Source organism: Ambystoma mexicanum, chromosome 9 (genome assembly GCF_040938575.1).
Source record: "Ambystoma mexicanum isolate Mex_15411 chromosome 9, UKY_AmexF1_1, whole genome shotgun sequence".
In the NCBI taxonomy this organism is placed as follows: Eukaryota; Metazoa; Chordata; class Amphibia; order Caudata; family Ambystomatidae; genus Ambystoma; species Ambystoma mexicanum.
Window position 1 is genome coordinate 840,587,636 of NC_090931.1, and position 26,166 is coordinate 840,613,801.

Here is a 26,166-nt window from a genome sequence, read left to right on the forward strand (position 1 = left end):
CTGCGGCAAGTTCGGCACATACGTCCTTGGCCGTCGCATGCAGTTCCCCCCTGAGGCTCTCGGTGCTTCTCTCCATTTGGACTCTCAGGCTCTCGGTGCTACTCTCGATTTGTGCCCTAAGTGTCTCAGTTGATGTTTCTATGTCTGCCTTAGTGCCCCCACATTCATCAGCATGGTCCTTGAGGAGCGTGGCCAGTTGCTGCTGTTGTTCGATCAACTGGTCGAGGGACTGTTGCCTCTGCTGGGCCAAGGCCATTTGCGGGGGTGTCACGGAGGGGCTGTTGTCCTCATGTTGCATTGCCACAGGGCTTGTGGGGGATGGCCAGTCGTCGTCTTGTGGGTGCCCCTGCGTGGTATCCTCATGTTGTACGGGATGGGACAGACAGGGGGATTGGGACAGGTCATGGATGGATCTGACTTCGGCATCCCCGTTTTCTGTGTCGGAGCATGCTGCCATCAATGGGGTGTCACCTATGGTGCTGCTGCCACCGGAGGCAGTGCCTTCTGTGGCATCCATTGGGGGGACCTGTGGTGGTGGTGTCGTGGGCATGCTGGCTGCTGGGGTGCCTGTTGATGTTCCCTCCTCTGTGCTGCCACCTGATTTGTGCTGCTGCCGTGTCTTGATGCGTGCAGCTGAGGTGGAGGGTCTCTGGCCGTTGGTCTTGGCCCTCTTTGCAGGTGTGCTGGTAGGGGTGTCCTGTAGCTCGTCGTTTGGATCGGACCCTGTGGTGGAGTAGAGGAGGGCGAGGGTTATTGGTGGGTCTGTGGGAATTGGAATTGCATTGTGTCACATGCATTGGGGTGGTACCTGAGGGTGATTTGGGCCGGGCCCTTGGAGGTGCTTTGATTTGTGTGTGGAGTGAGGGTGCAGTTGTTTGGCAGCCTGCAGTTAGGGTGTGCCTGCTGCACGTGTAGTGCGTGTATTAGGGGTTTTTAATTATTTATGTATTTATTGTGGGTTTTAACGTGCGCTATCAGGCCGATGTGTGTGGACGTTCTCCTGGACATGTGTTTCTGTTGCACTATGTGGACGCATGGTACTTCACATGGATGGACTGTGTGGATTTGGCATAGTTTTTCCTGGCCCACCTACCTGTATCTTCGGATGTCTGCACTCCTTTCTCCATCCCTCCGACTCCCTCTATGCTCTCCATTCCGATGGTGGAGGCACAGATTTCTTCCCAGGGGGTCAACTTGATGGGTGATTCAGGACCTCCCCCGGTGGCTGTGGCAATGTTGCGGTTGGCAGAGAGTATGCTGCGGACGCGTATCCGCAGGTCGTCCCATCGCTTGCGGCATTGCTGTGGGGTGCGGGGTGCGGTCCCCACCGCACTTACCCGCTGTGCCACCAGGGCCCATATGGCCTTCTTGTTTGCAAGTGCCGTCCTGGTCATTTGCGTGGAGAAGACGACGGCAGCATTCTCCTGGAGGGTCTCTGTTAGCACGGTGAGTTCCTCACGGGAGAAGTGGACCTGCCGCTTGCGGTCGCACGCTTTCTTCGCTACTTTTCCCATTTTTCTTGGTTTCGCTAGGGTGGTTGACGGGTTGGGGTGTGTTTCAGGGTAGTGATTTTAGTGGTTGTGTGGTTTTAGTGTATTTATAGGTGTACGCCGGGATGTTTCCCGTTCCGGGCCCATGTTTTAACTTCCGTTTCCGTATATTTCCGGCCACCGTACTTTCCGGTAGGCGCACACTGCGGTGACCGCTAAGAGGGGTGGCGGTATTGCACCTGGGGCGCCGTACGGCGGCGGTGTGGGCCGTTTTGGGGTCATTTCCGCCATCGCGGACTTTGCACTTCCGCCATGCCGTGGTGCTCGTGCCCGATGGGTCGGAATGGGCCGCACTTTGCTCCTTCGTGCAATGGCGGAAACGCTATTTACGCTGTGGCGCTCCGGTCAGTCGCTTTCCGCCAGGGTCGTAATGAGGGCCCTTGTCTTTCCCTACCTTTTAAATTTCTGGAGTGCCATTTTGCTCCCACTTCATTTTGTGAGCTTAACTTGTCTGGAATTTTAGGGAAGTGGTGTGGTGTATTTATGATTGTGATTTTTAACTTGCCTAGAATAGTGAAATGTTATACAACTGTTGAGTAAATAAATATATATTCTTTTACTTGAAAACCTTGAGTCAGTGTTTGCCTGAATCATAGTAATTGCTGTCCTTTGTGTAACTATTTATACTGCTCACTTACTCTTCAGATAAGTCTGTCTGCTCCCCTACTGCTACCACTACCACAATAACTGTAGTACAGGCTTGTACCTAAGGTGAAATTGTACTGTCACTTGTAGTCTTAATTCTGTGTAGTGTTCTCAAAGGGTACTGCATATAATTCTGCCTAACAATAAGGATCAGCCATGTCCTCTGAATCCGGTTGCCAAGAAGGGCTGTTTTCCTTAGGAATGAGGAAGGTTGCTCACCAAGAATTTCCGTGTCTGAGAACTCCTCCTGAAGAAGGACGTCCGGGAGTTCTGTCATCTCTTTTAACAGGGACAGTTGTGCTCCAACTGGCTCAGGTGTATCTGAAATTGGAGACGTTGCTCCCAAAGACTTGTGAAGACTGCTGACATTGGATGTGATGTCAGCGATTGGTGTTGTGGGTTCTACTTCTTCAGAAGACAAGGTAATTTCGACGGGGGTTCACAGACGATGGCTTTGTCGACTGTGGTTTCGCCGATGGTGGTTTCGTGGATGAAGACTTTGAAGATGGTTGATCCGTCGACGAGAGCTTTGTGGACGAGAGCTTTGTGGACGAGAGTTTCGTCGACGAGTGATGTGCTTCCTTCGACGACTACTTCGACGACGAGGATTTGGTCGTGGACGACGAGGCTTGGAGTGTTGTCATAGTCGATAGTGGCTTCGTCGACGACTTGGTCGTCAGTGAGTCTCTGAACTTGCTGCCACTCGTGGATGGCTTCTCCGTGGACGACTGCCACCCCCCCCCCCCCGGTTTTTTGAAAACGCCTCCTTACCTTTGGAGGTCGTTTTCTCTTCGGGATGACGTGCCTTGTGGTGTCCTGAGTCCAAGAAAGTCATAGAAGAAGTGGTTTCCAACTTTCTTTTAGTCTTATGAGAAGGAGGGGAACTCCTTTCCACTGAAGAGGCTCTTCTCTCGGAAGTTTGTATCTCAGATGGTTTAGTAGACGAAACAGGAGCTGTCTTGGCAGACTCCTCGTCAGTGGCAGACCTTTGGCTTCTAGGTGTAAAAGAAGTCTCCTGTGTCTGTCTTGCAGGGTTTTGGTGGAGAAGGTCCTGCAAATGTTACAGTTGTTGATATCATGTGGGTATAAGCAGTAAATACAGTAGTCATGTGGATCCTTCATGTAGACCAGTTTCTTCCTGCACCTCGTGCAGTCCCTAAACAGGGAAGGCTTCTTGGCAGACTGAGGCTCAGCCATGCTGAGGAGAACTTTCACTCGACGAAAAAGTGCCAAGAAAAGCATTTTCCAGAGCCCAAAGGCTCAGAATAGAAAGCCCCTAAGGAGGGGAAACCAGTAGAGTATATTACAATATAAACTACACACAAAAGGTGAGACAAATTCAAAAGCTCAGAGAGCTGGAGGATTCCTTCTGTCTGATAGACTGCAGTGAAAAATCTGAAGATGGCTGACTGGGGCAGAGCTTAAACCCTGTCATCTCATTGGTTGGGGCCATAAAAAACTAAAGTGAGATGGAGGGACTACACAATAGAATGGCTCATAGGCCACAATGGAGTATTTACATGCATTCTCTAGGGGAGAAGGGATGTATATTAAAACATTTTAATAATTATTTTTATCACCAAGGATTCCCAGTCTGACGACGGGGAATATTCAGGCATCTAAATCTATGAAAGATCCAATGCTGGAGAAAGCAGTGTTCCCTAGGCTTAAGGAAGAATCCTGGAAGGAAAGCAAAGATAGGGGAACTCGAGGCTTTGGGGAGGTTGATGAGACACCTGATGAACACCCTAACCCTGAACTCAGAAAAGCTAAAGAGGAAGAGCCAGAGACACTTCCCGATTTAGCCATTTCCCAAAGAAATGACCCTTTGACCTTTTTTCTTTTTGAAACATGGGATTCTTGACAGAGGAGATACCACTTTGGAGGTCCTGGTAGAAACCCATTTGGTGGTCCCTAAAAGTCCCAAATAGGTAGTCCTAGAGATAGCCCCTTCACATCTGACGGGTGGTCGTTTGGGGCAGGGCAAGACTCAAGCACATATTACAAACAAGTTCTACTGGCCCGGAATTCACGCTGACATTAAAAACATTGTTGAAGCACGCATAGTCTGCCCGAAAACCAGCACACACTTACCACCACCAGTCCCCTTACATCTGTTACCAATAATTAAGGTTCAATTTTCCCAGATTGGTATGGGCATTGTGGGACCCCTGGAAACTTTCAAACTAGGGAACAAATACAATCTGGTTATTGCAGATGATGCCACACGTTATCCTGAGGCCTTTCCCTTAAGAGCCAATTCAACACAACAAATCCTGAAACACCTGATCCCTTTCTTCTCCCAAGTGGGGTTTCCAAAAGAGATACTGACTGACCAGAGTTCTACTTTCATGAGCAAGTTTATGGGGGAAGTTAAAGAATGGTTACACATCACCACCCTCGGAACCTCGGTGCACCATCCCCAGACAGATGGCTTGGTGGAAAAAGTTAATAAGACCTTCAAAACCATACTTTGAAAGTTAGTTCAACAAGATGGTAAGAACTGGGATCAAATGACAACCCAGGTTTATTTGAAGACCGGAAAACCACTCAGGCCTCAACAGTATTTTCCCCATTTGAACTCCTTTATGGGCAAGAACCGTGGGATGTCCTGGATATGTTGAGAGGAACCTGGGAAGAGAGACAGGAGGCCCCAATTCCGCTCTCCCAGACTGCCACTAGGTTGAAAGAACACGTGCCGGCTGTACGATCTTTGGTACAGACTCACATGGTTAAGGCACAAGAACAGCAAAAGACCTATGATAAAAAAAATTCTCTCTGATCCTTTTCTGTAGGTCAAAATGTACTTGTATTATTACCTAATTCGGAAAATAAACTTGTGTCCAAGTGGCATGGACCATATGACCTGCTAGAGAAAACGGGGCCATGTAATTATAAGATCTCACAACCAGAAAGCTGTCTTAAAACCAAAGTCTATCACATAAATCTATTGAATGAATGGAAGGAAAATCCTTCAGAGTCCCAGGCCATTTTCTTTTGCCAGAAGACACAGAAAAAAAGCCTTAATTTCACCTGACCTCAATAACAATCAGAAACAAGATTTATATGAGCTTACAAGGCAGTTCACTGATCGTTTCAAGAGGAACCTGGGAGAGTAAAGGGTATTCATCGACATATCCGTACTCCCGTAGGTAAAGTGGTACATCTGAAACCGTATCGGTTACCTGAGGATAGAAACGAGACCATCATTGAGGAAGTTAAAACATGTTAGAAGCAAACATCATCGAACCTTCTAATAGCCCTTGCTCCTCCCCCATGGTGTTGGTGGCAAAACCCAATGGAAGTTGGAGATTCACTATAGATTTCCGTAAAGTGAATTGCATCTCTGTCTTTGAAGTTTACCCAATGCCCCGTTATCAACGATCTGGTAGATCGGCTGTGTAACGCGGTCTACCTTTCAACGCTCAATCTCACAAAAGGATACTGGAATGTTTTTGCATGGGCTCGATAAAGAAAAAACTGCTTTCGCCGCTCCCATGAGGTTGTTTCATTTTAAAGTGCTGCCTTGTCGGCTGCACAGTGTTCCTGCAACATTCCAGAGACTTATGGATGCAATCCTAATACCATACTCGTAATTTTCCATAGCCTATATAGATGACATTGTGATACACAACAGGACATGGAAAGATCCTTTGCACCACCTCTACACAATTATGAGAGTGGTAAGAAAAGCAGGCCTGATCGTTAATCCCAAAAAGCGCAAGCTGGCCCAATCTGCGGTAAAGCACTTAGGGTTCTTTGTGGGCAAGGCATCGTCCTCCCACCACAAGTGAAGGAAGGAACAAGTTACTTACCTGTAACTGTTGTTCTCCAGCATGGGTCTGGCATGGATTCACATGCTCATGAATATTCCCCGTCGTCAGGCTGGGAATCCTCGGTAAAGAAAAAACCAGTATCAGTTTCGTTTCTGATCTGTCTTTCGCAGTAATAACCAATCACTGGTCTCTGCGTCATACTGACCACAGCCAATGACTGCCCTCTACCTAAGCACCGCCTCTGGCAGCCATCTTCAGATTTGGAAGCACATGAAGTGGCAGTATGACCAAGTGAAGAGCCGCAGAGGGGTAGGCGGGAGGGTTCGCATGTGAATCCATGCCAGACCCATGCTGGAGAACAACAGTTACAGGTAAGTAACTTGTTCCTTCTCCAGCATGGGGTCTGGCATGGATTCACATGCTCATGAATAAAGAATACATAGCAGTACACACATGCACAACCACGGGAGGTGGCAAAGGCTCAACATTAAGCATCACATCAACTCAACATTAAGCATCTTACCTCCTCACCAGGCTCACCTCAGGCGAACAGGTTGCGCAGCACTGCTTGGCCGACCCTGGACTCCTCCCTGGAATCCCGGTCGACGCAGTAGAATTTCGTGAAGGTGTGCGTCGACCTCCACGTAGCAGCCCTGCATATGTCCAGCAGGGGCACACCAGATAGGAACGCCGTGGTAGCTGCGATCGCTCTGGTGGAATGGGCTCTCGGACGGCCAGGCAGCGGTCGGTTTGCCAACCGGTGACAGCACATGATACAGCCGGAGAGCCATCTGGAGATGGAAGCCTTCGAGAGAGCCTTCCCCTGATTGACAGGTCCAAAGTTCACAAAGAGTTGTGACGTCTTCCGAAAACCCTTTGTGCGGTCCACGTAGAACTTCAGCGCTCTAGCTACATCCAGCGAGTGCAAAGTCCTCTCAGCCGGCGATGAAGGCGACGGGAAGAACACAGGTAACACCAAGGGTTCGTTGAGATGGAAGTCCGACGGTACCTTGGGCATGAAGGAGGGGTGCGTCCTGAGCACTACCCTCGTGTCGTGGAAAGTCAAGTACGGGGCCTTGCAGGAAAGGGCCTGGATCTCTCCCACTCGTCGTGCGGAGGTGATGGCCACAAGAAAAGCTGTTTTCCACGATAGAAACTTCAACGGGGCCGAGTGCAGAGGCTCGAACGGAGGTCCCATGAGCTTGGTCAGCACCCCGTTGAGCTCCCACGCCGGGGCCGGAGCCTTCACCGGCGGGAACGATCTGAACAGTCCCTTCATGAACTCTTTCACCAGACGATGAGACCACAAGGACGTCCGCCCCGTGGTTCTGGTGTATCGGGAGATCGCAGCAAGATGAATCTTGATGGACGCGTGTGCCAGACCAGCTTTGGCCAGCGTCAGCAGGTACGGCAGTACTTGGGGAGCCGTAATCCGTAGAGGGTTAATCTTCTGTGCGTGGCACCAGACAGAGAACCTCTTCCATTTGTGTCCGTAGCATTTAAGAGTCGAGGACGCCCTGGCCTTTGCAAGAACCTCTCTGCAATCGGCCGGTATGTCGTATCCTCCAAACTCTAGCGCTGCAGGAGCCAGGCCTGCAAGTTCAGCGACTTCGGGTCGTGGTGGAGGATGGCGCCTCCTTCCCTGGAGAGTAGATCCGCGTCCGCCGGCAGCTTGATCGGCGGGGACGCTGACAAGTCCAGAAGGTCCGGGAACCATATCTGTCTCGGCCACGCAGGTGCGACGAGGATCATCCTGCACCGTGACCTCTTGAGCTGGTTGACGAGCCGGATTAGCAGAGGCAAGGGAGGGAACGCGTAGAGGAACAGGCCCTCCCAGGGGAACGAGAAAGCATCGCCCATGCTCCTCGTCTGGGGAAACCTGCTGGCGAACCTCCGGCACTTGGTGTTCGTCGCCGTCGCGAACAGGTCGATCTGGGGTGTGCCCCACCGTCGGAAGAGGCGATCCACCAGATCCTGCCGTAGTTCCCACTCGTGGCACGAGCGCAGCTCCCTGCTGAGTGAGTCGGCGATGGTGTTTTTTATCCCTGCCAGATGAAACGGCACCAGAAAAATCCCTTGGGCGACGGCCCAATGCCACAGGTCCTGCGCCTCCTTGGACAGCGCTGGGGACCTGGTTCCGCCCTGTTTCCTGATGTAAAACATGGTGGTGGTGTTGTCGGTGAAGATCCTCACCACCTTGCCCTTGAGGGACGGAAGGAAGGACCTGAGGGCCCAAAACACTGCACGGAGCTCCAGGACGTTGATATGCAGGGACTTCTCCGTCGGGAGCCAGAGTCCCCTTGCGTGCAGATTTTCGGTGTGCGCTCCCCACCCTTCCAGGGAGGCATCCGTGGTCACAGTCTCCTGGTGGGCTGGGGTCTGGAAGTCCATGCCCGCCGTCAGATGCGCGCGGGTGCCACACCACCGTATCGCTCGTCGGAAACTCTCGTCGAGCTTGATCCTTTCCTCGAAGCTGCCCGTCGTCTGGATCCAGCGCGCATCCAGGAATTCTTGCAACGGGTGCATCCGGAGCCTGCACATGGGAATGAGGTAGATGCAGGAAGACATCATCCCGAGGAGGGACTTGATGGACCTCACTTTGGCCGCGTCGGCCACCAACATCCGTTGCACCTTGCCCAAGATGGTCCTGGTCCTCTCCTCCGACGGGGAGGCCAGAAGGGACACTGTGTCGAGCCTCGCTCCCAGAAACAGTGCGACTTGCGCGGGCACCAGGTGGGATTTGGCGTAGTTCACGGAGAATCCCAGGTCCGTGAGGAGTTGGACGGTCCTTGCCGTGTGGACCACGGCGAGCTCCCTCGTCTTGGCGCGGATGAGCCAGTCGTCCAGGTTGGGGTAGACGTGAATCCCCTCGCGGCGCAGCTGCGCCGCCACCGGTGCGAGGCACTTGGTGAATACCCTGGGTGCCGACCGTAGTCCGAAGGGAAGGGCTTTGAACTGGTAATGACGCCCTTGGACCACGAATCTGAGGAATTTTCGGTGCCCCTTTAGGATGGGAATGTGGAAGTAGGCATCCTCCAAATCCAACGACGATAGGAAGTCTCCTTCCTCCAGCTGACCCAGGACGTGCTGGAGGGTGACCATCCGGAACTTCTGCGCCTTGATGAACTTGTTCAGACGTCGCAGGTCTAGGATGGGGCCCCATCCTCCCGTCTTCTTCTTCACGAGGAAGTATCGCGAGTAGACTCCGGAGCCCCGAAGCCTCTTTGGGACGAGTTCGATGGCGCCCTTTCTGAGCATCGCCTTTACCTCCAGGAGAAGTTGAGGGACGTGAAGTTCTTTCCTGGCCACGGGGGGGACGCGCGGGCACCTTCTTTGAAACTCGAGCGCGTGGCCCCGGGCCAGGGCGTCCAGCACCCAACGGTCGGTGGAGATGGACTCCCACACGCTGACGAAGCCCGCCAGCCGGCCTCCCACCGGGGTGCTTCGGTGGGGGCCCGACCCCACGGCCGGTTCAATCCTGCTTGGACGCGGCCTTGCCGCCTTGACCTCCTTGGCGACGACGGCGGGGTCCGCTAGACTTGCCTCGTCCTCTGTAGGCCTCTTGCGACGACGAGCGGGCCGCTTGACGGTAGGAAGCGAAACCGCCGCCGGAACCTTTGGAGGCGCCCTTGCCTCCGCCGCTCCGAAAGGGCGTTCGTCGTTGCTGCAGGACTCCAAGGGCCCGGGCCGTCTCAGTATCCGCCTTGATGGCCTGAAGGGAATCGTCCACTGTCTTCCCAAACAGGTTGTTCCCGTCGAAGGGCATGTCCAGGACTCTGGTCTGGACGTCCTGCCGAAAGTCCGTAGCTTTGAGCCATCCACGACGTCGAAGGCAAACGCCGTTGCCCAGCTGGCGGAACCCAGTGTCGGCGATGTCCATCGCCACGGTGATGGCGTGGTCCGACGCCACCTCACCTTCCTGCAGGATCTCAAGGGCCTCCGCCCTCTTGTCGTCCGGCAGAAAATCCAGCAGGGGAGCTATCTTGTACCAGAGCTCCCTGTCGTAGCGGGCCACGATAGCCAAGGCGTTGGCCGCTTTAATCGTCGTCGCTGCCGACGAGATGACTCTACGTCCCATAGCATCCAATTTCTTTCCCTCGCCGTCCGGCGGGGAAGTCGATGTGGAGGCCGCACCCCCCCCGCTTTCTTCCTGGCTGCCGCGGAGACGACGGAGTCCGGGGTAGGCTGCGCCCGGAGGCATAGGGGGGCCGTGTCCGGGACCCGGTACTTTTTCTCGTACCGGTCTCTTCTAGCTGGCGTCGTGGAAGGGTTCTTGAGGAGGGAAAGGCCCTCATCCCAAATGTCGTCCAACAGAGGCACTGCGAGGACCGTCTTCCTCTTGGCCTCGCGCCGCTAATAAAGGAAGCCTTCCTTTTTCTTCTCCTCAGGGCAGAGTTGGAAAAGCTCGGAAGCCCTGGAGATCATGGAGTGGAAAGATCCGATCTCGTCGGGCGGAGAAGCCCTGGTGGGAGGCGACGACGGAAAATCCTCGTCGTATGCCTCGTCGTCCGTACCCGTCGCTGCCGTGTCAGTCCCCGTATCATCCCCTCGGGTGGACGGGGAGGAGGGCTGGACGGGGCGCGACGGTTGAAAAGGAGGTGGTGGATGGATCCTTCTTTTCTTGGTAGGGGGAACACCAGAAGGTCCCGGTTCTGGATCCCCCGACGGGAGAGGTTCCTCCGTCGGTAACGGTAGCCTCGTCCTTATCTCGGAGCATAAGGACTGTATGGCCAACAAAATGGCCGCCGAGTTGTCTTGCGGCGCTGGCAGAGGGGAATCCGACGGGCGAGCAGGGGCCCCGTCGGTATCCTCGACGATGTCGTCGTCGTCACCTGCGTCGGGGTCCATTCCGACGGGCTGGCCTTCTTCCACGCCTAGGCCGTGGCTTAAGACCTCGATCAGCTCCTCTTCTGAGGTTGAGGCCGAATCTACGACGACGCCCTGCCCCCCCTTCTTCTTCCCCACGGAGGGTTTCACGGGGGTCCTATCGATGGGCACAAAGGAAGACTCCCTCCGAGGAGGCAGGGAGATTCTGGGCCCTGAGGTCGCCACCACTGGTGCAGCCACCACAGGATGAGCCAGGGCCGCCGCGACCGTTTCGATAGAGGGCTTGGTCGGATGGATCAAGGCCTTCACCACCTTAGGTGCGCTCACCGCCTTATCCTTGAGGGAGGGGGCACTGCCACGCTCCTCCTCTGCCTTAGAGCTCGACCGGGGCCTCTCCAGGAGCTTCGCCGGGTGCTCGGCCTTCCTCTTACCCGACCCAGAGCGTTGGCTCGTGGTTGATGGTGCCGGGGAGGGTGCGCCCTGCCTGGCTCCCGTAGAGCCCGACCGTTCGGCGCTCCCGGTGCCAGCGGACTCGCGGTGCTTGGCCTTATGTTGGGCCCCCGTCGCCGGGGCGCCCTCAAAGGTCTTAGAAGACCGCTCGGATTTCTTCTTCTTCTCGCCAGACGGGCTCTTACCCTCCAGCCAGTTGGCGAGACGTTGATGGCGGTCCTTCATGGTCCGTTCCGACATGTTGCCGCAAAACGCACAGTCCTTCTCCACGTGCGTCTTGTCCTCATGAAGGCAGTAAAGGCAGAAAGAGTGTTCGTCCTCCTTGAAGACGTTCTGCAGCTGGCATCCAGGGCAGACCCTGAACAGCTTTCCGGGCGTCGAGCTTCCCTTCTCCTGGGCCCTCTCCGAGACCGGGCCTGAGAAGCTTCTGGAGCCCTCCGAAGTGTAGCTCGACGAAATCTTCACCCTTGAGGGGCACAGATGAATCCGACACGGGTCCCCGTTGATCGGATGTAGGATCGGTGGAGCTTGAGGCTCTTTTGACCGAAAGAATCGAAGTTTTTTGTGAAAAAGCGCGAAAAAAAGCACTAACGCTCGAGAGCAATAGCACGAGGATCCCAACACATGAACGTGCGGTAAAAATCTGAAGATGGCTGCCAGAGGCGGTGCTTAGGTAGAGGGCAGTCATTGGCTGTGGTCAGTATGACGCAGAGACCAGTGATTGGTTATTACTGCGAAAGACAGATCAGAAACGAAACTGATACTGGTTTTTTCTTTACCGAGGATTCCCAGCCTGACGACGGGGAATATTCATGAGCATGTGAATCCATGCCAGACCCCATGCTGGAGAAAGAGCTGTCCTTGATACACCCCTCCAAAAACCGCAGATTTATTCCAAATATTTCTAGCAAAACATCCAAACTAACAGACAAATTGAAAAATGCTGAGCCTCAAATGGTCAGATGGGAAAAAGAGTATGAGATCTGTTATAATACCTTGAAACAAGCCCTATGCCAAAGCCCCATTTTGAGAGTAGCAGATTCCTCCAAAGAATTCATCCTCCAGACTGATGATTCCTTAATGGGATTAGGAGCTGTTCTGTCGCAAAACTATGATGGTTTTGAACACCCAATTCAATACATCAGCAGAAAGCTCTTTCCGAGAGAGAAAAACTATTCAGTCATTGAATTAGAAGCATTGGCAAGCAAGTGGGCCATGATTCATCTAAAAAATGATCTCCTGGGTCGTAGGTTTCACCTAATAACAGACGGGTCTCCTCTAGTTGGGATCAGTCAGAGGAAAGAATCCAACCCTTGGGTAATGTGGTGGTTGAACACTGGAAAGGCTGAGAACAAGGTAACAGACTTCCTCTCCCAGTTTCCCAGTGAAGCACCTCAATCCAACCCGCATTGGGGAAGGTTATGTGAGAAACCTGAGGGTATTCTCACTCCTACTCCCCCTCGATCCTCTTCTCAGGTGGCCAGGGAAAGGCCATCGCTTTTGGATTCCTGACCATGGGGTTGGAGAACCAAGGGAGGATCACCTGGGTGGAGGGTCCTTGGAGATTGGGAGTGGGGTGCCCAAAGGCGAGACATGGTATCCCCCTTTCCCTATTGATGTCCAACCTATCCCTTCCCCAGCCTTTATAGGCTATTGCAACTCATCTTCCCTCATTTCCCCACATTTGAGCCCTGAAAGTACTGGAACGAGGAAGAGGCGACTAAGAACAATAAACACTCAAACTCCATTTCACCACTTTGGTACTGGGACAAAGAAGATGCCTGCAGAGATCTGCGAGGGTCAGGCATGTCAATTTAACTATGGTCAGGCAAATCTAATTAGGAAGTCACAGCTGCAACCTGTCAAGTAGTTGCAGGTGTATAAATGGAGAACCAGAGAACAGCAGGGAGACCTGTCGGGGAGAAACCAGCAGTAGACCTGTGACATGAAGGTAAGGCCGTGGTGGGGCCTGCGAGGAATCCAGGTGGCCGGCCGTTCCCCCAAGGAGCTATGGAGCCCAAGACCGCTCCAGCCGTGGGACTACAGCAGTTTTGTTGCTGATCCTACTGACAAGCAGGAAAGAAGAAGGAACGCCGCCTGCGCCCCTGTCGGGGAAACGGAGGCCCCAGCGTGTGCATGCGAGGACACGAAGTGCAAGCGGGGCTCGCAGAAGCCGGTCTGCCGGCGAGAGAAGCAGACCGAAGGAAGGAGGAGCCGTCAGGGAGGATGCCAAAAGCTGGTGAGGGTCGGGGAGGTCACTCGAAGCTTGGGCACCTCGGGTGAACTGCAGTACAATGTTTATTGAATACAGAATGGAATGAAAACTTGAAACAAAGCTGCAATATACATGTTGAATACCGAACTGAATGAAAACTCGAACCAAAGATAAAATATGCATTTTAAACATCTACCTGAAGGAAAACTTGAACCAACCCTGAACTAAAAATATATTGAATACCGAACTGAATGAAAACGTGAAACAAGAACAGGTTATGCATATTGAATATGGGCAAAACATATATAACGGATGAAAGATAAAAGGGAAAGTGCCCAATTAAACAGAATGTCACAAAAAGTAGGGACATGAATCAGACCACCACAATACAGTGAACTTTATGAATGAGTACAGTGCTAAAAGGTCAAAGACTGGCACAAATGTGTCTAACACATAATGGCAAAGTCAAGAGGCTGACAAAGAGAAGCCAGGAAAGTGTGAACCTAGATATAAAGCCAAGGGGTCAACAAAGAGAAGTCAAGTGAAGGTGAATCAGTACACAGGAGTAAAACCGAAGAACTTGTGTGGGCTAAAGAGCCTTGGGTTTCTGGTTGCGCAGCCTGTGATGGGTGGACCATATGTCTGACAATTGTGCCTAGACCAGGGAATTCTGAAGTGTGAGAGCCAAAGACATTGTGAAATATACCCACAAGAAGCACTACAAGTAAGCTGTTGATGCAAACCAGAAGGAGGGTCAAGTTGGCCTGCATTTGTGTTGAAGTTTGAAAGACTGAAACAAATATCATTTGGGGTACTGAAGTCTTGGGCAAGGGAACCCTGGGACGTGAGGAACTACAAATGCTGTCTTGAGGATGGAGCCTCAAGCCCCTTTACTTTTGAACTGTGTGGCTTGGAACGAACCGCAAGGATTGTGCAGAACTATATTGCAATGAACTTGGAAAAAGTAATCTTAAGACATTTGTGGAACATTCTTGAGGAACTGGTGCTGAAAAGGAGGCTAAGAGCTGAGAGAAGCTCAGGCTTTGTGTTAAACACCATTTCTTTGATTACTGACATCCCCCACACGTGGTTTAGCTGTAGTTGTGAGGGCATGTATAGATTTTGGACACAGACAGACTTTTAAGTTGGACTCTTTGACTCAGACTTTCCTTAGTTTTGCTCAAATAGCGAAATTCCACCATACCATAGGGCATGTTAGGCCTTAAACCATCCTAACATTTGTTTTAATAAATTATCTTATTATTAACTTTAAGTCTGTTGCCTGTGTCTTGCTTCATGATGCCTTCATAGCACTCATCTGCATTTCTAGTTTTTTATCATAAGCTGTTAAGAAATGCCTGGAATCTTTTGTATGATACCACAATCAACATTCTGATTATAATATAATACAATATTGTGCACTGAGGTTTTATATACAGTACAGTGGAGTGCTCAGAGCAATAACACCTATAGGACAGTTACGTCGGAAGCGGCTGCGAACAAATTCGACTGGCGCAGTGCGGCTTGAAGTTGCTTTTGCTCTCGTGCTAGGTCTGTTCCTCTAGCAAAAGAGGATTGAGGACGTTGAGGATTGTGGACGTTGCCTCTCCCCTACCACAGACTTTTACGGCAGAAAGACGATCTCCCACCGAGGAGTGCGAAGAGTAGGGATGAGTGAGTTTGGCCAGTTGGGTAGGAGGCTACCACATTGGCAGTCGAGTGCGCTTCCTTGGATCCACTGTGGCAGCTACCTGTTAAGCTCTCTCCCCAGTCCCTCTCTCCCTGCCCAACCATTCTGGCCCTCCTGATCCTCCGAATTGGGAGTATGCAGGGAAGCAGACAGAGGAGCATCATCAACCCCGTCAAGGGAAACCTCTAGTTTGGGGAGAGGACTGGGTGCATGATTACAAAATCTAAAGCCCTGACCCAGAGAAGTCAAAATATCCTTTTCCCTTTGCTGTGTTTCCCATGGTTACTATGAAGACCTGGGCCCAGGGAAAAGGGTCCTGTAGCGTTGGCGTGGAGGCTGGAAAAAGGTGGGGAGGAAAGGCACAATTAAGGGGGAACCTCGGGCGAAAAAGGGCATAAGAGACAATCGGGTTCTTTTGAAGGGCACGGCACGACTCAACCTAAAATGTATTACTTTTTATTAAACGCCCCTCCTGCACCAACCCAGCATTCAGGGGGAAGCAGCTATGGCATCAAACGAGATTGATCTACCACTGACTGCAGGTGCAGCGGTTGAACAAGTGTCTAATTTCGATCTTTCTAATTTCAGCAACTTTGGAGCATTAGATAATAACGGATCACTGCTGAAACTTTGCCATCAGCTAAAAAGGAACTCAATTGGCACCCTATTTACCTCGACTGACCATGAAAAGGGCCTAAATCGTTTGCCTACACCCAACTTGGAGGCTTTGGTATCCTGTTCGGAGAATAAAACAGTGTCGGAGAGAGCAGTGGCAGAAGACCAAAGCTATGCACTGCAGGCTCCGTTAATGAGTAGGAGTGATATATCATCTTTGCTGGCTTCCCTGGTAATTAGAGTGGACGCTCTTACGGTGTGGTGCTCCAACACAGGACCAGTTGGCCACTAAGGATTTTGTCTCCAAAGTGTCAGATGTCATTGTGGAAAATAACTCCATGTTAAAAGCCACAAGCAGAGCTATTCAGATTAGTGAGATGCCTGTGAAGGTGGGTGCGCATGGTGTGGAAAAGCTGTCTGCCAACATGAATGTCACACACAAAGGCTTTGGCATGGGGGATACTGAATATGTTCAATCTCCGATGCATGAAGCAGTATCAATTGACTCTGCAAACAATGATTAATGGCGGATTATGGCGGAAAATGAGGAAGATGCACTGGAGGCTCTCTGTAATGAAATGTCCTTACTGAACAGCTCTCTGACGAACTTTGTGAATGGTAGAAAGCTGAGTCTGAAAAAAGTGTCCTTTAACTCCACTGCATTGGGAGGAAACCATTAGTAAGTCAGTGGTAAATATCTAATATGGCCCAACGAATAGTCTAAGTAGACGCAAGGGGCAGCAAACAGTCACCTTTTCAAACACGCTGGAGGATGGCACGCATAGAAAGGTGGATCTCAGGGGCCCTCTAGATAAATGGATTCTAGCTCAGCAGGACCCCAAGCGGCTAAATCAGTCAATTATTGATTGTAACCCGGTAGAGTGGACCAAGCTCAAAATAGGCCCTGGAGGGTATGTCCCCAAGTTGCAGTAGGAGTGAAATGAAAGTGCATTGACCTCAGAGGGAATTCCTCTCAGAGGGTTACAGTAAGTAAGGCAACAATGGATCAAACATATGCAGCAGCGGCAGAAATCTCTGCTCCTGGCACACAAAGAGAGCTCTACTCAGAGGGTGTCGTTAAGTAAGGCAACAAGGCGTTCCTTTGCTGGACTAGGTCCTCTGGTTAAGATTCCATTCAACGCTGGACTGCCCTTTTCTACTGGACATTTGGGAAAACTTCCTGACCTGGCATCCATTACAACAAATGACAACTGTGGTGTTGAACTTCCAAGGTGGGATAGTCTGCCCAATTGGGTCATTATAAAATGTAAGTCTCCAGCTATCGCATCGTTACTCCATATGTGTTCTAACGCCTTGGCTGATATAGACTTGAATCTAACTGTTTGCATGAGCTCTGAAATGAAGGCCGGGGTGAGATCAGGCTTGTGCCGACAAAATGTGGACGTTTATAAAGACAATGAGCCGTATGGCATCAGTGGGGACCATGAGTCTCCATGGGAAATGATTAATACACGTGCATATTCAAGGGGATTGTAATGACCTTTTGGAATACCAGAGGGCACAGGTCCTTCCTTGCCCAACCTCTGGGGATAAGGATTATTCACACCAGTGATGTATTCCTCTTACAAGAGACCTGGCTGCTTGAGGACCTCTTAATTGATGGATATTCAATTATATCGATGCATGCAGTGGGAAGGAAGCAAGGGCGCCTATCTGGTGGGATGTGCATTGGTGCACGGACCTATATGAACTTACCTTTTATGCCTGAGATTACCTCCCACTCAGTGCCAGCTGCAATGGTTGGTCTGAGGTCTTCTAATTTATTGATATTGATTGTTAACATTTACTCTGCTTTGGGTACGGAGGGATACAAAGAGGATATTATTGTATTGCAATGTTTATTAAACACATGTTATGAGAAGTACCCGTCTAGCAGGGTAATAGTAGCTGGTGACCTAAATGCCCAGCGCTTGATCAATGAATTTGATTTTATTAATGAGGAAGCAGCGGGCACTCCTCCACCCAGTTGCTCTGGTAGGAAGGGTGCGTGGGCTACAATGTTTTATGTTAACGACCTGAGTTGCCTCAACAGGATAGTCCAGGGAGAGGGCAGAGTACAACAAACATGGAGTAATGGAACCAGCAGGTCATGTCTTGATTACGTCTTCGCTGATAGGAAAACTAAAGAGGAATGCACAAAGTTTAGAATTTGTCCTACCACCCTGAGCAATCACACAGTTATGACTTGGACATATATCTTGCCGAAGGTACATAAGTATACAAAACACAACTGTCAGGTGCTATTAAATCCCAAGGGGAATCATATAAAAAAATTGAAGTACTGCATTAATATCATGGTTCTATATAGACCCACCTCATTGAGTTTGGATCTCACGAACAAACTGACCCAGTATTTAAACAACCTGAGGTCCTCTAACACTGCAACCCTGCTGATGGTTGACTTCACTAGATGACGACGGAACCCGATAGACAAAGACGCACTCTACTTAGAAAAAATGCTGAATAATATTGACTTTAAGGTCATTAATCAGGAACCAACGACAGTCAAGGGAAACCATTTGGAGGGGGTTATAGCACAGAACCTGGAGTTTCAGGCGGTGAAAACATCTCCATGCATCTGGTCTGACCATTGTAAGGTCTCTTTTGAGGTAAAAATGAGCCATCCCTGTAAGAAAACCTCTAACAAGCAAGAAATATTTCTAAGTAGACATTTTTATAATTTAAAGCCAATACACTTGGAACAGTGTAGGAGTAAGACATTGAATTGTTTTCAGGACGAGGAAACTTGTGAAGTTATGCTACAAAAATACTCTGCCGCAATACAATTGTTAGTAGAACAACGGGTGCCGTTAAAATCTAAGATGGTTAGAAAGAATGAGAATCATCAGAAATGGTTCCATAGTGAACTAGATAAACTCAAGAAGGAGACAAGAGGGATGGAGAGTACATGGCTCAAACACCCTACACAGGAAAATGAAGAGCTATGGAAGGCCATGGACAAACGTTATAAAGATGGAATTATAGAAGCCAAGAAACATTTCTATACAGAGCAAATTACATCTCCATCTAACTCTTCTAGTAAATTATTTCATATCTTAAAAATCTGTGGAGTAGCCACAGGCACTGTTAAACACTATTGGCCCTACCCAAGAAGACTGTTACAGATTAAGACATGCTTTCGCATTGAAAATACAGAAGGCTAGAGACGCCCTTGTAACAGCTAGGAAAACCTAATGCAGAAGGAACAAGTTACTTACCTGTAACTGTTGTTCTCCAGCATGGGTCTGGCATGGATTCACATGCTCATGAATATTCCCCGTCGTCAGGCCGGGAATCCTCGGTAAAGAAAAAAATCAGTATCAGTTTTTTTTCTGATCTGTCTTTCTTAGTAGTAACCAATCACTGATCTCTGGGTCATACTGCCCCCAGCCAATGACTGCCCTCTACCTACGCCCCTCCCCTGCCAGCCATCCTCAGATTTGGTAGCACGTAAAAAGTGGCAGTATGACCAAGTGAAGAGCTGCAGAGGGAGGGAGGGTTCGCATGTGAATCCATGCCAGACCCATGCTGGAAAACAACAGTTACAGGTAAGTAACTTGTTCCTTCTCCAGCATGGGGTTTGGCATGGATTCACATGCTCATGAATATAAGAATACATAGCAGTATACCCATGCACAATCACGGGAGGTGGCAACAGGCTCAACATTAAGCAATACAACAACTCAACATTAAGCATCTCTTACCTCCTCACCAGGCTCACCTTAAGCGAACAGGTTGCGCAGCACTGCTTGGCCGACCCTGGACTCCTCCCTGGAGTCCTGATCGACGCAGTAGAATCTTGTGAAGATGTGCGTCGACCTCCACGTAGCAGCCCTGCAGATGTCCAGCAGGGGCACACCAGACAGGAATGCCGTGGTAGCAGCAATCGCTCTGGTCGAATGGGCTCTCGGACGGCCGGGCAGCGGTCGGTTTGCCAACCGGTGACAGTGCATGATGCAGCCCGAGAGCCATCTGGAAATGGAAGCCTTCGAGAGAGCCTTCCCCTGATTCACAGGTCCAAAGTTCACAAACAGCTGTGATGTCTTCCGTAAACTCTTCATGCGGTCCACGTAGAACTTCAGCGCTCTAGCCACATCCAGCGAGTGCAAAGTCCTCTCGGCCGGCGACGAAGGCGACGGGAAGAAAACTGGCAAGATCAAGGGCTCATTGAGGTGGAAGTCCGACGGCACCTTGGGCGTAAAGGAGGGGTGCGTCTTCAGCACCACCCACGTGTCGTGAAAAGTCAAGTATGGAGGCTTGCAAGATAGGGCCTGGATCTCTCCCACTTGTCGTGCGGAGGTGATGGCCACAAGAAATGCTGTCTTCCAAGACAGGAACTTCAACGGCGCTGAATGCATAGGCTCGAATGGGGCACCCATGAGTCTGGTCAGCACCACATTGAGCTCCCACGCCGGGGCAGGGGCCCTCACCGGCGGGAACGATCAGAATAGCCCCTTCATGAATTCCTTCACCAGGCGATGAGACCACAAGGACGCCCGTCCTGTAGTTCTGGTGTATCGGGAAATGGCAGCCAGATGTATCTTGATGGAGGCGTGAGCCAGTCCAGCTTTGGCCAGCGACAGTAGGTATGGCAATACTTGAGGGGCCGTAATCCGCAGAGGGTTAATCTTCTGTGCACGGCACCAGACAGAGAACCTCTTCCACTTATGTCCATAGCATTTGAGAGTTGAGGACGCCCTGGCTTTTGCAAGAACCTCTCTGCAGTCAGCCGGGATATCGTACCCTCCAAACTCTAGTGCTGCAGAAGCCAAGCCTGCAAGTTCAGCGACTCCGGGTCGTGATGAAGAATGGCGCCTCCTTCTCTGGAGAGAAGATCCGCGTCCGTCGCCAGCTTGATAGGTGGGGACGCTGACAAGTCCAGAAGGTCCGGGAACCAGATCTGTCACGGCCACGCCCGTGCGACGAGGATCATCCTGCCCCTGGACCTCTTGAGCTGGTTGATGAGACGGAGCAGCAACGGCAACGGAGGGAACGCGTACAGGAACAGGCCGTCCCAAGGGAACGAGAAAGCATCGCCCATGCTCCTCGGTTGTGCGAACCTGCTGGCGAACCTCTGGCACTTGGAGTTCGTCGCCGTCGCGAACAGGTCAATCTGGGGTTTGCCCCACTGTTGAAAGAGCCGATCCACCTGGTCCTGGCGTAGTTCCCACTCGTGGCACGAGCGCAGCTCCCTGCTGAGTGAGTCGGCGATGGTGTTTTTTATTCCTGCCAGGTGGAAGGGAACCACAAACATCCCCTGGGCGACGGCCCAGTGCCACAGATCCTGGGCCTCCTTGGATAGGGCTGGGGATCTGGTGCCTCCCTGCTTCCGGATGTAGAACATTGTGGTGGTGTTGTCGGTGAAGATCCTCACCACTTTGTCCTTGAGGGACGGAAGGAACGATTTGAGCACCCAGAACACGGCTCGTAGCTCCAGGATATTGATGTGAAGAGACCTCTCCTCCGGGAGCCAGAGGCCTCTTGCGTGGAGATCTCCGGTGTCCTCGTCGAGCGGGATCCTGTCTTCGAAGCTGCCCGCCTTTTGAATCCAGGGGGTGTCGAGGAACTCCTGTAGCGGACGCATCCGAAGTCTGCAAAGGGGCACAAGGTAGATCCATGAGGACATCATCCCGAGGAGGGACTTCATGGACCTCACTCTGGCCAACAGACGCTGCACCTTGCCCAAAATGGCCTTCGTCCTTTCTTCCGACGGAGATGCCAATCGCTTCACTGTATCGAGCTTCGCTCCCAGAAACAGTGCCACCTGATAACGGGACCAGATGGGATTTGGGGTAGTTGATGGCGAATCCCAGCTCCGTGAGCAGGCGGACGGTCCTCGCTGTGTGTTCGACGGCGAGTTCTCTTGACCTTGCACGGATTAGCCAGTAGTCCAGGTAGGGGTAGACGTGGATCCCTTGCAGGCGCAGCCGCGCCGCCACCGGTGCGAGGCACTTGGTGTACACTCTGGGTGCTGACTTTAATCCGAACGGCAGGGCTCTGAATTGGTAGTGACGCCCCTGGACTACGAATCTGAGGAACTTTCTGTGTCCTTAGGATGGGGATGTGGAAGTAAGCATCCTCCAGGTCCAGTGACGATAGGAAGTCGCCCTCCTCCAGCTGTCCCAGCACGTGCTGGAGGGTGACCATCCTGAATTTCTGTGCCTTGATGTACTTATTTCTGTGCCTTGATGTACTTGTTCAACCGACGCAGGTCCAGGATGGGGCGCCAACCGCCTGTCTTCTTTCTGATGAGGAAGTATCTTGAGTATACTCCGGAGCCCCGGAGCCTCTTGGGGACGAGCTCGATGGCACCTTTCTTGAGCATCGCTCTTACCTCCAACAGCAGTTGAGGGACGTGATTCTCTTTCCTGGCCACGGGAGGAATGCGAGGACACTTCTTTTGAAATTCCAGCGAGTGTCCGCATGCCAGGGTGTCCAGCGCCCTACGGTCGGTGGAGATGGACTCCCACATGCTGACGAACTTCCCACTGGGGTGCTTCGGTGGTGGCCCGACGCTACGGCCGGTTCAGTCCTGCTTGGAAGAGGCCTTGCCGCCTTGGCCTCCTTGCCGACGAGACCCTCCTTGCTTGCCGCGGCCTCTATAGGCCTCCTGGGACGAGGAACGGGCCGCCTGGCGGTAAGTAGAAGAGCCGCTGCTGGATCCCTTGGAGGCTCACTGTCTGCCTCCAGAGCTCTGAAGGGGCCGCCGTTGCTGAAGGACTCCTAGGGCACGGGCTGTTTCCGTGTCTGTCTTGATGGCCTGGAGGGACTCATCCACCGTCTTTCCAAACAGGTTGTTGCCGTCCAACGGCATGTCCAACACTCTGGTCTGGACGTCCTGGCGAAAGTCTGTTGCCTTGAGCCATCCTCGTCGTCGGAGGCAAACCCCGTTGCCCAGTTGGCGAAATCCGGTATCGGCAATGTCCGTTGCCACCGTTATGGCGTGATCCGACGCCACCTCTCCTTCCTGCAGAATCTGTAGGTCCTCCGCCCTCTTGTCGTCTGGCAGGAAGTCTAGTAGAGGAGCTATCTTGAACCAAAGCTCCCTGTCGTAACGGGCCACAATCGCTAAGGCATTAGCCGCCTTAATCGTCGTCGCCGCCGACGAGATGACTCGTCGTCCCATGGAGTCCAACTTCTTGTCCTCGCTGTCCGGCGGGGAAGTGGAAGTTGAAGCCGCCGTACCCGCTGCTTTCTTCTTGGCCGCTGCCGAGACAACAGCTATTATCTTGCCCTGAATGTTTAAAAGGGCTGAGACACTCCGCCTTGGAGCACTTGGCTTCAATTAACACGAAACTTTGAGATTTTATTGAATTCCAAATTGGCTAATGACACTGAAAAAGAGAATTAAACATTTAGTGCAGTGTAATAACTTGGATCTATTATCGGTTAAATCCATGTATGCAGAATATTGTAAGGCATTTATGCATTTAGGGGTCTCAACACCAGTAGTTACCTGGTTAAACACTGCACAAGACCTAGTTGAAAATTCATAACTTATTTACGGTTGAGCAAATTACCCACTCTGGAGCATACAGGGAGGTGGAAAAAGATACCTTGTGATAAGCGATTGTGCCGACTTTGTGGTTTGGAAATTGAGACCGCTCATCATGTATTGACACAGTGCCCAAAAATGTTTAAGTACTATGAAAAGGGTTACCAACAGTTTATCTCAAACTCCGACCAGAAGAAGGGAGGTCAATTCTGGAGTAACATTATTGGCGCAGAATCAGTGGTAATCATGGCTGCAGTGTATAATATATGCAAAATTGTCAATACCTGTATAAAAGTTCAGGAAGAAGCATTAATTATTACTAACTGCAATTAAGTGTAGCATGATGATAAGAAGTCTTTGGTATTTACGTCTTAACATGACTGTGTTTATCATGATGTGTTTTTTATTAGGTGCAATTATGCACAAAGTGATTTTATTGCATGATTTTATTATCTTTCTAAAAAAATCAATATATGTATTTTGTATAGTTATTGCTTTATTTTTATTAGTGGAACTATGTTTTTTCTTACATTTTCGAAATGTTAAATATTATAATAAATGTGTATAAGGTTTATTTTAACCAAAACTGCACAATAAAAAGAAAATGTTTAAAATTATATCTACAGTATTATTTAGTCTCATAGTCCCGGAATCATCATCTTTAAATTCCCTAGGTCTTTTTCAAGGCAGATAGTGGCAAATATTCATAAACAGCATACTTAAATTGTTACGACAATAGATTAGTGAATCATCCAATGGAAAAACAAGAAAACTGTAGTAAAAGTGTAAAGGGTAAAGTGTAAGGTAATGGGAGGGAAAATAACAAAAAAACAAAATAAAGATAGAAATATTAGCACCATTCTTAAAATAGCCTCAAATATTATCTCAATTTTAAAGAGTGTAACATAAACACTTACCATTAACCATGATTATATTAAATCCTGACTAAATTTGTCAAAGTATGTCTTTCACAAAAATGTTGTATTCAGCTATAATCATCAGATTTAAAGGAGAAATGCTGTAAAATTAATAATAGCAAAATGCAGGAGAGGCTGGAAAGTCTGCTGTCATTTATTTATATTTTAAAAAGATTATTTTAAGGTATAGGGTGACTTACGCTGCATGCAATTTTCTCACCATTTTAATCAATTTAAAGATAACTTGATATTGGCGAAGGGTATTTATAAAAAATAGAAAGAAGCACCCTTGTTAAAGGCATATGCATATAATATATATCCTGATCGGAAGCCCTGTGTAAACGAAGAGGTTGGAGTTGACGATGGGATGCACCCCCCGGTGAGCCACCAGTCTAGGTGACAACAGAGACTTTCAAAAAGAATGCAGATAAAAGCAGCTAAGCTGACAAAGTCTGCGCCTCCACGAACTGAGGATAATCTCCCTGTTGTAAGCCAACCGCTCAACTCTACTTTGCAACCGGGCTGTAAGAATCTCTCTCCCGTCGTAAAAGAAGATCGACACAGTTGGTTGGCACTTTGACCAGCTGCTGATAGAGGATCCAGGGACTATGGTACAGCCCCAAATAATTGCACAGCCTGGGCATAGGATTGGGAGTTCAGCTCCCGTTCTGCCAGTGGAGCCGGTGAACACACATCCGGAGACCAGTCGACCACAATTGCAGCCCTGGCACTAGTACCAGATGTTAATTTCACAGTGATGTTGCATCAGGACCTAGTTGAAAAAAAGCTCACTTTCCTGCTACCGAATGACATTAAAGCTAAGCATAATTTGAATCGAGCATCACTTTTAGGTCTATTTTATAAGATTCCTTCTATATGGATTTTGAACACATCAGATTTTGACTTTATTAAACCTTTGCGACCAATGGGGTCTAAACTTATGAAAAGTCACTGTTGCCTACCAGAGACAGCCACCTTGATACGTCAGCATCAGGCCTCCTTGGCTCACCTGGGTTATACCCTGGACGCCCCCCTGCCTACGAAGATCCGGCAGGATGGATGCACTAAGTGTAACTGCCATCAGGCTAGGCCCTTGGTGCAGCCATTTACTCAAACCAAGGCAAACTTCAGTGATGACGAAGGCTGGGAATGGTTGAAACGAATGATACCGCAAAGGAAGCCCTCAGAGTGAACTACGACCATACTGAGTTGGAACACAAGGAGGTTCAACCACTGGTTGAACGAGTTAGGTTCACATGAAGAGATAATAGCAAATGAAATCTTTGTCCTTCAAGAGACATGGGTCACATTTGATATCAAAATAGATGGCTATGTTATATTCCAGACAATGGCCACCAAGGGTGAGCAAGGTTGCCCTGTGGGCGGCCTACTTATAGGTGTTAGGTCTTGTCTTAACCCTAGAATTGTGCAGCAGGGTGCCCCTGGTAGTTACATACTAGCTATAGAATGTTCCCCTTTGGGTGGCTGGGGAGATCATAAGGATATATTGTTAATCAATGTTTATGACCCACCCAGTTCTCTCTTTACTGAGTCCATATGTGACCATCTAGATACTATACTCTCTTCCCGATTGGCAGGGAGAGGAGCGTATCCCAGTAATCATATGTGGGGTCTCGAACGCCAAATGTATGGATCTAGCGGGCTCTGGGTCATATGGTAATGTTGTTGATCAATGTGTCATGTGTATGGACAAATCTAACGCAAAGGGAAAACTGTGGTTGGAATACTTGAAAGAATGGAACTGCTCAATATTAAACGGGCGGACCACAGAGGACATACTGGGGCAGATGACATGGGCAGAAGTGGGGAGAAGTGCGACGCTGGATTACATAGCAGTGTCAGAATGATTATTGAAACAAGTCTCACAATTACAGATTACCCCAGTGTTTGTAGTGACCACACCTCCTTCACTCTGACTGTGAGTTGGCGAGGGGGGCTAATGGC